Source organism: Marmota monax, unplaced genomic scaffold, assembly GCF_021218885.2.
Source record: "Marmota monax isolate L192 unplaced genomic scaffold, Marmota_monax_Labrador192_F-V1.1 WCK01_AAM20220418_F8-fsc00362, whole genome shotgun sequence".
NCBI classification, from domain to species: domain Eukaryota; kingdom Metazoa; phylum Chordata; class Mammalia; order Rodentia; family Sciuridae; genus Marmota; species Marmota monax.
Window position 1 is genome coordinate 404,838 of NW_026694757.1, and position 12,828 is coordinate 417,665.

Consider the following 12,828-nt stretch of genomic DNA (forward strand, 5'->3'; position numbering starts at 1 on the left):
TTTCCCCTCACTTCCTCTTGTATGTAATTTTGTATAACCCTGAGGGTCTCCTTCCATTTCCATGCAATTTCCCTTCTCTCTCCCTTTCCCTCCCACCTCTCATCCCTGTTTAATGTTAATCTTCTTCTCATGCTCTTCCTCCCAACTCTGTTCTTAGTTACTCCCCTGCCCATTTTTAAACACTACGTTATGACCACAAAAGTAGTAGGGACAATGTGGAAAATGCCAGAAAAAAATATCCCATGAAGAATGGAAAGGCCCCTTGATGTGGATGATGCCGTCCAGCCCTGGCCCTGGGCTGCGCCCGGCCCCTCCCGGCGTGGCAGGGTACTGTCTTCAGGGCTGGGAGGAGCCGGTTCTGTGCATTGCTTTGCTTCCTGCTGGATCTGGTGTTGGGCGGACTTGGGGGTCTTGGGGGGTGGGGGCTGTCCCTGGGAGGGAGAAAAGAAAACTGCTGCCGAGCTCCGGGCCAGACCCGGTGTCCAGCACTGGGAGGACGCCTGTCCTGCCGCCCAGGTGAGGCTCTCCAAGCAGGTGTCCTGGGGGCAGCCTCAGAGGCCAGCCCCGTGAAGCACCCCTCCCCCGCCCTCTGCTCCCCTCCTCGCAGCTCCCCACCCCCTGCCCCTCGCCGGAGAGGCCCCACTGCTGGGCCAGCTCCGGTGTCCTGCTCTGGGATCTGTGCGGGGCCAAGGCACACTTCCTGTGTTGGAGCAGAAACACCTTCCAGATGTTTGTTCTGCCCCAAGATGCAGGAGGGGCCGTGAAGCAGAGCCGGCGGTGCGGGGGCCGCTGGCCCTGCGCCAGGACACGGCCGTCACCCATTATATCACCTTCAGGTCTCTCCTTGCAGACTCCCAGGTGGGCTGCGATGCCCATCAATGCCAGGCATAACGGGCATCAGGACAGGCTTGGTCCGTCAGGGCGGGCTGGCCCCTAGACCCCCAGGGGCTACCCCACCCTGGGAAAGAGCTCCCTGCTCTTTCCCAGCAGCTCAACATGGAGGGGATGTCCTGGTGTCTCTCTGGTAAGAAGCGATGCCAGCTCTTGATGAAGCGTTTGAAAAAGAGACGCAAGAACAAAACACAAAGCAGGCGCGGTGGCCCACGCCTGTGATTCCGGCGGCTCTGGAGGCTGAGGCAGGAGGACCACAGTTCAAAGTCAGCCTCAGCAAAAGCGAGGTGCTGAGCCACTCAGTGAGACCCTGTCTCTAAATAAAAGACAAAATAGGGCTGGGATGTGGCTCAGTGGGCGAGTGCCCCTAAGTGAAGTCCCCAGTACAAAAAAAAAATACACAGAGTTAAAATTGTTTTAATTAAAAAAAAAATTTGTGGCTGGGATGGAACCTAGGAAGTACTGTCCCACTGAGCCACCCCCAGCCCCGGCCCTGCCAATTAAAAAAAAAATGCATCTGCAAACATTCTTTAGTTTTGTTTTCCCCAAATCAAGCTCACATTGTGCGTATCATTTGATAACCCACCTGATCCTGTCCATGTCATTTTTTATAAACAGGACTTCGCAGCCGGGCAGCACCCTGCCATAGAAGCACACCTAGGCCACTGCAGTGACGGCTACTGCCCTCTTTGCTCCTGTCAGTCAGTTGCAGTTGGCGCCCCGTGGGGACCCTCGAGGCCATTGGCTGAGCCCCCGTCCCTTCTCGTGGTTGGGTGAGAGGCGGCTGGCACTTGCTGGTCAAACGCATGGGAAAGGAGCCGAAGCCACTGGCTTGCCCAGAGTCCAAGCAGGGGGACAGTGGGGGACAAGCAGGTGAGAAATCAGGACAAGACCCTAGTCTCTGGTCCCTGCTTCCTGCCTGTCCATGAGCGAAGCCTCCTCCTTCTGGGTCTCGCACGCTGACCCTACGTCTTACACACACAGTCTTGACGCTCAGAGGTCAAGGCACGAAGTCACCCCTGCCATCCCATTCTTGAAATGCTCACTTTTGAGTGCTCTTCCACGTAGATGCAGTAGGCAGCTTGGCCTCTCTCGAACTTGGGTCCTGTAAAGAGGTCACCCCGCCTAGATCACATATGAGGAGCCCCTAGGGGTCAGAGCAGGCTGGGGTGGGGGAGAGGGGCTGAGAGCAGATGCCAAGGGCCCTCAGGCACTCCTGGGCCAAGGTGGCACAGCAAGGTGAGCAGCACATGGTAGAACCAGCTGAGTGCTGCAGCACCTGCCAGTAATCCCCCGGCTCCGGAGGTTGAGGCAGGAGGATGGCAAAAAATGCCGGGGTGTATAGCTCGGTGGCAGAGAGCACCTGGTTCAATCCCCCACTGTGGCACGGGGAGGACTAGGGTAACTGAGCCCCCCCTCACCTGACGAACGGCGTCCTTCCGCCTGGGGAACGGGGCAGGAAGGGGCCCAGCACCCGTGGATTTCCGGCTAAGCCGAGGGCTGCCTGGAGCAAGTGCCTACCCGTTCTGTCTCCAGAGTCACAGTCACTCCTACACCCCAAAAAGAGGGCCCCCACTCCCTTTCCAGGTCCAGCTACGGCTCCGAGCCCCAGTCTGTGCGTCGCTCCCCCTGCACATCTGGTCGTGCTCCCAGCAGGAACTCGGCAGCACGTCCATCAGCAGGTAGGGCGGACCCAGGAGGCATCCTATTTCAGGACTCTGGACCCCTGGCCAGCCCAGTGTGGGTCCCTTCAAGAGTCCTGCCCAGCTTCCAGGCACCCAGTGGCTCCACGCATCCCACAGAGGTCGGAGCTGCAGGAACACAGAAAGTCCAGTGGAGAAGACATCTTGCCCGGCTTCCAGAGAGGACGATCACAAATGATCAGAGGGAGAGGGAGCATGCATGATTAAGGCTCCCACAGCGAGGCTCCTGAACTGTCTGCCTGATTTAAGAACTAATGACTCGGAGAGTCCTCACAGCCAGGGAGATGCTGCGTGTCACCCACAACTGGCCGCCTCCTCCCGGGGCACCAGAGGCACGGGCAGCCGGCTCATCAATCAGTCCTGGCACATAGAAAACTGCCACAGCATCTCCATCCTGCTGACTAATAACTTCATCAGAGCCCTGTCCCAGGGGAAATGTAAGTCCCCAAGGGGAAAGGGCCAGGTGGAGGAGCCTGCCCAGGACCCCTCCTGGGGATACCTGGGATGCTCAGGAGCAGAGTCACTGGACCAGCTGCCGCCCAGAATCAAGACTTTGTCCAGACTTTGCATCCCCATGACGGAGGCTGTGGATGCGCCCACACCTCCAGTTCCGTCATTTGACAGATTTAGTTTTGGTACCTGGATTGACCAGGGTTGCTTTGTCCCTGAGCTCCATCCTCAGCATTTTCACTTTGAGACAGGTCTTATTAAGTTGCTGAGACTGGCCTTAGTTTCAATCCTCCTGCCTCAGCCTCCTGGGTCACTGGGATTACAGGGGAGCACGCCACCATGTCCAGATCCAGTAGATGATTTTTACAGTTCCCATTTCTCCGCAGAAAGTCCTATCTGTTCACATATCTTGGCAACCGTTCCCTTCACCGGGTCTCTTCACATCTTCATTTTAGTTGATTCAAAGACCTCATCTAATAATTCCAACATCTCCGCCATTGGTGGATCTACTTCTATTAACGATTTTTCTCCTGATCAGGGGGCATGTTTTTCCTGCTTCTTTGCAACTTTTTAAAATGTATGCCAAGCATGATGCTTTTTTTTTTTTTAAAGCAGTGTGTAAAATAAATACATTTCCTGGAGAAAGAAGACGCCTTCCTGTCTCAGGCCACCACGTGGGTCTGATGGGTTGGCCCTGGGCTTTGGTGAAGTCTTCCACCCACTTCATCAGGTCTTCCCTGAATCAAGTGCTTTGGAGAGAAGAGGATTGCGTGAATCGCCTCGCACGTGTCTCTGCCAGAAGGGTGGGTGTGGTGTCGGAGGGCACGGAGGATGTGAACACGGGACGTGGAGGTCAGCGCTGCTAGGCAAGGTGGCACTGCAGACGTGCAGGCGCGGGCGGTGACTGACCAGAGATGGAGTGTTGATCCTCGAGGCTCCAGCTGCTGTGTCGCTGAAGACAGCAGTTCTCACCATCTCAGGATGGACGCTCTGCCTCCAGCTCACCTCTTCAGTGACTTGGGGCGGGGGAGGGTCTCAGGACTCCAGATCAATCAGCCACAGGCCACTTGCTGCTTCCTCGGATCCACGATGCTGGCATCCCGTCCTGCTTCCAGCCACAGCAGGCAGAGCCCGGCGGCCAGGGGCGCTCACCTTAGAAAGCAGAAGCCCCCTGCTCCTGGCCCGGCTCTCTGGATCCTGGCCCCCACCGCGAGCCCCCTCTGCTGCCTGCCAGACTTCCCGCAGAACTTTCTGGCTTTTGTCAGCTTGAGGCAGGCCTAGGAAGTCGTGGGAGCTGAGAGGGTGTGTATCTCATAAAGGCGAAGCTCTGTAATTTAGCAATTACTGGAACCCACACTTGTAATTTAGGGGGTTTCTTGTAATTCTTCTTTGTACTCTTTCTCTCTCTTTCAACAAATATGCAGTTTAATAGCTTCTTCTCCTGTGCTCTGAAGGCTGGCATGTGCCGACCCTCCCCCAGCCAGCCGTGGAGCACAGGGAAGTATGTACCCTGGGTGGGGACTTCAGGACCCGAAGGGCTAGTCTAGTGTCCCGCATCTCCAGAGAGAAACTGTTGGCTTCTTGCAGTCGCGCAGAGCTCAGGGCTCTGATTCCCCCACTGGTTTGCCTGTCAGGATGGGCTGCAGCCTTGGATGGGAGGCGGCCCCTCCCCGGTTCTGGGGTTCCCCCAGCCCCTGGCTGCTCCCGGGGCACGCAGGTGAGTTTTACTTCTCCATCTTCATCCTCAGGTACTGTGACCAGTAACTTGTTTGTTCACTTAAGATGTCTTGTTTGTTTGATTTTGAGATCCTCTGTGGACAGGCACTATGCCCCCCAGGGAGCCTAAGCCCAGAAACACAGACGGACTCTCTCAAGGAGATGGCAGCCTGCTGGGGAAGACGTGACCGTGTGGTCACTAGATCAGGCGTCGCTACTGTGGCGCTGTGGGCACTGAGGGCCAGGGATGCCGAGGACAGCGCAGAACCCGTCGGACAGAGCTGCCCCCGGAGAGCAGGCAGCCAGGTGCAGAGGAGGGAAGAAGTTGCAGAGACAAAGCCCAGGGAGGAGGGACCACAAACACCCAGGGCTGGAATGTTCTAGAAGCTGTGCTTAAATTATGGCCAGATGGGAACAAATTCAAATGTTCACCAGTAGAGGATTTGGATATATTCACACAACGGAATTCTAGCAAGTAAAAGTGAACTATAGACACACAGGCATGATTCGCGTTCTCTTTCTCTTTTAGTACTGAGACTCGAACCCAGGGGCACTCCACCACTGAGCTACACCCCCAGCCCTTTTAATTTGTATTTTGAGGCAGGGTCTCACCCAGTTGCCCACGCTGGCCTCAAACTCACGATCCTCCTGCCTCAGCCTCCTGAGCCGTGGGATTCCAGGGATTCGCAGTGGCTGAGCTCCGGTGACCGAGGCTGGAGATCCGCCCTGGTTCCCCCTGCCCCACCCTGCCACTTCCCGGCTCTGTCCGTCCGTCCCCTGTGTCCTGTTGGGATTGAATCTCCACTGCCGGGTGGTTTGGGGGACTTGGGAGAAGCACATTTAATCTCAGCTCTGCGGGTGGAACTGTTTGGGTCTTACTTTCCTCTTGGTACGTTTCAGCTCTTAGGGGGAGAGGCATCTTGGAGTCAGTGACAACTTCTGAGGCTCCTGTTCCTGATGACCTGGTTTACTAGGTCACTGTTGCCATGTCTTTCTAGACTCTCGGACTGAATGGTAAAATCATGCCCCATTCTGTCTTCTGGGTGACTAGTCGCAGTTGACATTTGCCCGTCTTCCCCATGCCAGCAGGTGGTGAGCCCCTTCCTGCCAGCCTCCGCTGGGCTCTGGTGCCCGCTGCTCCGTCTTTCCCAGGATGGCTGCGCAGCCCCGGCCAATCAGCGGGACGTCCTCTTTCCTCTCTCCTGGGTTGGGTGCCTTTTTCCTAGATCCAGCGCCTTCCAGTGGCTTCCCGACAAGTCTTGAGACTGCCCACAGAGCCTTGAGCTCTGTCCTTGGACTGGACGTGGGATTCTGCTTGGAATAGCTTCTCTGGGAATGTGGACGGCCGGCTTTGTCATTTCTCCTTTCTCCTTTCCTGGTGACGTCTGGTCCACCCCCTTCCTCTCTAGTCCTGGAATTCGACGTGGTCATCACGATGCACCTCCGTGTGGTCACTGGAATCCACTTTGCTGGGCCCTTGGTAGCCCTTTTCCTTGTGAAGTGGTCCACGCGGATCTGACTGTCGCCTTAGATGGCGGTAGCCGACGCAGGAAGGAGGTGCCAGCTGCCCCTCACACTGGGCCCCCAGACTCAATGACCACAGACTTAGAAAAACTCCCACGTGTGCAAATTCCTGTTGGACCAACATGTGCTCCAAGGGCACAAGAGCCTCAGGAAGCCCCAGCGACTGTCTGTCAGTCTCCAGCTTCCCAGTGTGCACGGCTTCCAGAACCTGCCAGAGTGGGGCTCTGGGCTCTGGGGCCAGTGGTCAGTGCTGTGAAGACACTGGCCGCACTCGGCCCGTAGGGACAGCATCAGGCACAGTTCCTAAGGGTACAGATGACAATCCTGGCTGGTCACTCGAACGGGGAGTCTGTTATCAGAGTCAGCCTTCGATGTATCTTGATTAACTTTCATTTTGGCAGTGAGAGCCTGCTTCCAACACGCCAGTTAGCAGGCCACTGGACTCACCAATAAAAATTATCTGCTTTGGTGTCCGAATGCTAGTGGTCTCCGTGGTTGATTGTGTAAAAAGTTGTAATTGGGATTTATTTTCGTCAGGCATGTGAGACACGTGGACACAGAAATGACTGTCATGAGGAATGTTTGTGCAGAAGCACAGGGCCCCGTGCAGGGCCACCTGGGGGCACCAGCCTTAGGCAGAGGGGAAGCCCAGAGCCTGGCTGGGGCCTCACTGGGGTTCTCCAGGGCGGGCAGGTGAGGCAAGCTGAGAGCTCTGAGGACGGGGTAGGGACAGCTGTGGCAGGCTGTGTGTGGGGGGTGGTCCCCCACCACCCAGAAGGAGGGCGGGGAACATGGCACAGTGTGTGACTGGGGGTGGGGAGGCAGAGTGGCTGTGTGGCTCAGTGGTTGGCTTGTGCACCAAGGTATGCTCACAGGAAGGCGCTTTATCTCCAGGAACTAGCCAGCCCTGGGGGCAGCCCCCCAGATCAACACCCAAATGCAGAGTCAAGAACACCCTGCAAAGCTGGCGGCCCTTCCCGCCTCGGCAGTCCCACGGCAAGACAGGGACCTTCCCCCCCGCCACCGCCAGCCCAAGCCTATCAGTGGTGCTGAGTGGGCTGGCGCATTTCACAGGGTGGACAGAGGCCATAATCCCTCCTAGCACGGCCACTGGCTCATGGGCTCTGATGGGCCCCTGTGTAAGCAGTGCCTCCTGTGCCCAATCAACAACGAGACCTTGCTAATTAGCATATTGCATATCAGAATAGTTTTATTGGCTGGTTCGTTAGACTTTAGAGGCAGGCTCTTGCTGGTGACAGGAGCTGCCCCTGGTGGAACCTGCCTCATGGATTAACTGTCCGATGGTCTTGGCATTTCTCTGCCACCTTCCATTTCATTGCCTTGATTTTTAAAGATATTTTCAATGACGTCTTCCAACCTTCCTTTACCAAACTTTTAAAACTTTCTAATATCATGATAATTTTTAACTTCCAAAAGCATTTAGTGATATTATCTGATTATTCTGAAGATTATTCTCTTTCTAAGAAACAATCTTTACGTGTGTTTTATAGATGCCATGTTTTCCTTACCTCACTAAGTGCTATGACCGTGGAGATTTTTATTTTTGTGGCAGGTGGAAACCGTACCTGCAAACCCAACAGTACGTGATGCACACGATCAAATTAAAAGACTGCGATTGTCAGATTGGATAAAAAAGCAAGACCCAACTATCCAATTGTGTACTGTCCATAGAGACCCATTCTACAAGAGCTTAAATAGGTGAAATGTTAAAAAAAAGGACATACCATGTAAATATATTTCAAAAAAGTAGACTCATACACTAGGAATAATATGAGGGATAAAGAGATGATCACATAATGATAAAGCAGTTAATTCATCAACAATCCCACATGTGTATGTACATGGTAACAGGGGCTCAAAATGCACAGAACTAAAAACCGTAGACCAAAAAGGGAAATCAGCAACCACAGTGATGCTGGATACTCAACCACACCTTTATTAAGGGTGAGTTAAGCAACAAATAGTTTTGCTAAGTTTGTAGCAGATTTGAATAAAGCAGTTAAAAAGCTGGATCCAAGACACTGGTGCCCCCACACCCATTACAGAATGCTTCATAGGCGCGTTGTGGTTTGGATATGAGGTGTCCCCAAGGTGCCCATCAATGCAGGAATGCCTGGAGGTGAGATGATTGGATGGTGGCTGTAGCCTCACCAGTCTGCCGTGGTTTGCGTGGACTGACCGAGTGGTGACCGTGGGCAGCTGGGGTGTGGCTGGGGAGTCAGCCCCTGGGATGTGCCCTCCAGGGTGCGTCTGCCCTGTGCCCCCTTCCTCTTTCTTTGATTCCTGACTTCACCAGGAGCTGAGCCGCTTCTCTCCACCACACTCTTCGCCAGGATGTTCCTCCATTGCCCAGAGCAAGGACCAAACTTTTGAAACCATGAGCCCCAATAAACATTTCCTCCTTAATTGCTCTTGTCTAGTATTTTGGTGACAACAGCCAAGAGCTGACTAACATGGCACACGTGGGACATTTGCAGAAACTGGCCACACAGGAGATGGCCAAGCGGGGGTCAACGCAGCCCAAGAGTGCTGTGTGGAGACCATGATCTCTGAGTGCAACAGAAGAGAATCAAAGCCAGTAACAAAAGTTAACCAAAATACCCAGAAAAAAATTATAACCTCTCTATATGTAATAATGATTTAAGGAACAAAGAATTTAAATAATGAATGCAAAGAGTAACTGTGTGAAACGTTAGAAACTAATAAATATGTAGAATTAAATGATTTTAAATATATAACATAAAACTCATGCCAACCTGGGTAGCCTTAAGTGTGTGTGTGTAGAAAAGAGAAACATTAAAAGTGACGGAAGAATCAAACTAAAATAGTTTGAAAGAGGACATCAAGTAAAAAAGTGTCAGGACAGAATAATAAAGATGAGAACAGAGAGCTCATCAAAACCCCAAAGCTGATTCTTGTAAGGAGATAAGAATGGATCAATATAGAAGAGAGTAGAGGATGATCTTACAACATTAAGAATGGAAAGGAAAATCGTGGAAATAAATACCTTCAAAAGATAAATTTGAATACAATAATTTCTAAAAACCAAGTATATACTTTAAAAAAACCCCACAAATATATTTTGTGTTTATTATATATCAATATTATATATAATCATATCTTATTTAAGTAAACTCATGAAGATTAGAATTAAAATCATTAAAGAAATTGAACTATGTGCTAAAAATCTATCAGAATCCCATCAAGTCTTGATGGTTTTATAAATAGATTCAGGAAAACAGATAAATCCTATTTTATTTTAACTGCTCAGAGACTGGGCAATAGAGAGAAATTTCCCAACTGGTTTTATGTGGCTACTTTAATCTACAGCCCAAGGAAAAGAACAGCATAAAACAGAAAATTACAGGCCAGGCTCACATTTGAAACCTGATACAAAATTCAAAAGAAAGCATTAGCAAGCCAAATCCAGCAAAAATTATTTAAACAAATAAGCATACAAGCAAAGAACATCTAGTCACAAACAGGGTTTATTGCAAAACATCCTAGTTTCTCTCTAGAAAATCTTCAGACATAAAAGTCCAATTCATTACACGAACACAAAGCTTTTTAAGAGATGAAGAAAGAACAGGCACATGTGCTTGTTAACATTCACTCAGGAATCCACCATTCCCATTGCTTTTTATTGCTTCACATGCATTTGAATTACGTCTGGTATCACTTTGTTTTACCCCAATGATTTTCAACCAGGGCCAAGTTTCTCTCAAGGAGACTTTCAGCTGTGTCTGGAGACACTGTTCCTGTAGCTGGGGGGCTGCAATTGGCCCCTACTGGCCAGAGACCAGAGACGCACAAAAATACCTTACAGCACAGCATCACAGCAGAGAATCATTTGGCCTAAACGTCAATAATTCAGTGGCTGAGAAGCTGCCTGGTCTGATGGATTTCCTCTAATATTTCCCGTGGGGTGGATCTGTGAGCAGAGAATGTTGCAGGTTAGTTTATTTAGGAATACATTTATTTTGCTTTCATTTTTGAAACGTAATTTCACAGGAAATATAATTACTGGATGAATATGCTCACGCACCGCCGTGTGGCCTCCATTGTTTCGGATGAAAAGTCAGCCGTACATAGTGGTCTTCTCCTGTATGGAACGTGTCATTTTTCTTCTGCGGCTTTCAAGATTCTCTCTGTTTTTGGATTAGCAGTTCAACTATGACGCGTCCAGGTGTGTATCACTTTGTGTCTACTCTATGGAACTTGTTGAACTGCTTGAATATTTAGGTTAATATTTTTATTGTTATTCATCAAATATAGGATGTTTTCAGATAAAATTTATTCAAGAACTTTTTGCCCCTTTATTTCTCTTCTGTCCTTCTGGAAGTCCCACTACATATGTGTTAGTTTGTTTGATGTCATCTTGTAAGTCTCTGGAACTCTGTTCATTTTCTTCAATATTTTCCATTTCTGCTCTTCAGATCAATCTATTGTTGAATTATTGGATTCTTCTGCTATCTCAAATCTGTTGAGCTCATCTTATTAATTTTATTTCTTCTGCATTTTTATTTTACCTTCAATCTCTAGAATTATATAGTTTCTTATGTCTCTATTGAGAGCCCCCTCTGTCTTTTTTATTTTTATTTTTGTTTTGTTTTGTGGTACTGGGGATTGAGCCCAGGGGTGCTCTACAACTGAGCTACATCCCCAGTTCTTTTTATTTATTTATTTTTGAAACAGGGTCTCACTAAGTTGCTGAGTTTGGCCTCAAATTTTGCAATCCTCCTGCCTTAGCCTCCCAAGTTGCTAGAACTACAGGTATGCACTACCATCTCCAGCAAGATTCCCTATTTGTTGAATCATTGTCATCATATTTCCTTTAATTCTTTGTATATAGTTTCCTTCAGTTTTTCTCCTGTCCTCATATTTTTACATATAGTGGTGGAATAAGCACAACATGTAACTTGTCATTTTAGTAGTTCCTAAGCTCTTAGTGCTGTTCTGGTGTCTTCACTAAAGCCAACATTGGGGATCACTCTGAGTCAGTTTCTATTGACTGATTTCCTTCCAAATAGGAGTCATATTTCTCCATTTATTTCCATGTCTCATAATTTTGGGTTAAAATCATATATTGTAGTAGCTCTGGATTCCATTTCTTTTTCTGAGTTTTTTATTTTATTTCACTTTCCTGAACTTACCCTATGGAGGCGACTCTGTTTCTCCTGCCTTCCTTGGGCTCACCGTGACTCTGTGCGGCTTACTGGTCAACCAGTGATTTGATACACCCTGAGCCCAGGAATGCTCCCCTCCGCTGCCTCCGGGTGTGGGTTTGACAGTACATTTGAAGACAACTCTGTCTGGCCTCACTTTATGCTGGGTTCTTCCAGGTCTCTCCAGTGCATACATGTAGCTAAAATGCAGGAAATTGGGAGTTTGTGGAATCCATGTGAGGCTGAAGCAGCAGATGGTAGCCTGCATCACCAGCTCCAAGGTCGCGATGATCCAGAGGTCCTTGATGATCCAGAGCTGCCACCGCCACAGGTTCACACCTGTGAAGCCGAATCCTGGGGAGCGAGGCTGGCCTCAGGTAGGTGGAGCTGCTCGGGGAAGGTGATGGAGCTAGCTCCCGAGCCTCCCACTGCAGGGAGGAATCAGGTTTCCTGAGTCCCTTTGCCATCCAGTGTTACCTACCAAGCAGCTGGTCCCCTACAACAGCAGGGTGTCTGGGAAGGTAGCATCTTGCCTTCTGCTCCCAGAGTGGGGGAGACCAGTGCTGAATGCCATTGAGAATATTGAGACACACATATAGGAAAATTGTCTTCTGGTTTTCAGAGATGGTAATAGGATCTGCTTTAGCTCTTGAGTTTCTCCAGGTCCTCAGCCCAGGGGAAGCATAGAAAACGATCTGTGAATATTTTTATGAATCCAGCTTCTCCAAAGAACCAATAGGAGACTTATATACACATACATATGCATCTGTCTTACGGATTCTGTTTCTCTAGACATAAAGGGATCTATTATGGAACTGGCTCATGTGATCTTGGAGGCTGAGAAGTCCCCAGATCTGCATTCAGGAAGTTGGAGACCCAGAGAGTTAAGGTCAGTTCAAGCCCAAAGGCAGGAAAAACTGCATCCCAATCCGAAGGCCCTCAGGTGGGAGGAATTTGTTCATGCTTAGGGGAGAGCGGGCCCTTTGTTCTGTTCAGGCTTTCAACTGATTGGATAAGGCCCATCCACATTAGGGGAGAAAAATCTGCTGTACTTATCCTAAAACAGCTTTGCAGAAACAGAATAATGTTTGATCAAATATGTGGGTGCCCTGTGGCCCAATCGAGTTGACATATGACATTAACCATCACAACACCATGAAATGTCTCACATTCTATGGACGGTGCTTTGAAGTTTTCTAGATTCGCTAGAAGAATGCCTTAAAAAAAAAAAAAGCTTGATTTCAGATTCTGGAGTTCTGACAATATTCATATGGAGGAGAGAAAAGGGGCAGGTGTTACAGGAACCCCACATCTGCCCCCACTCTGACTTCCTTACTCAGCCTGTCGCTTCTGCCTGC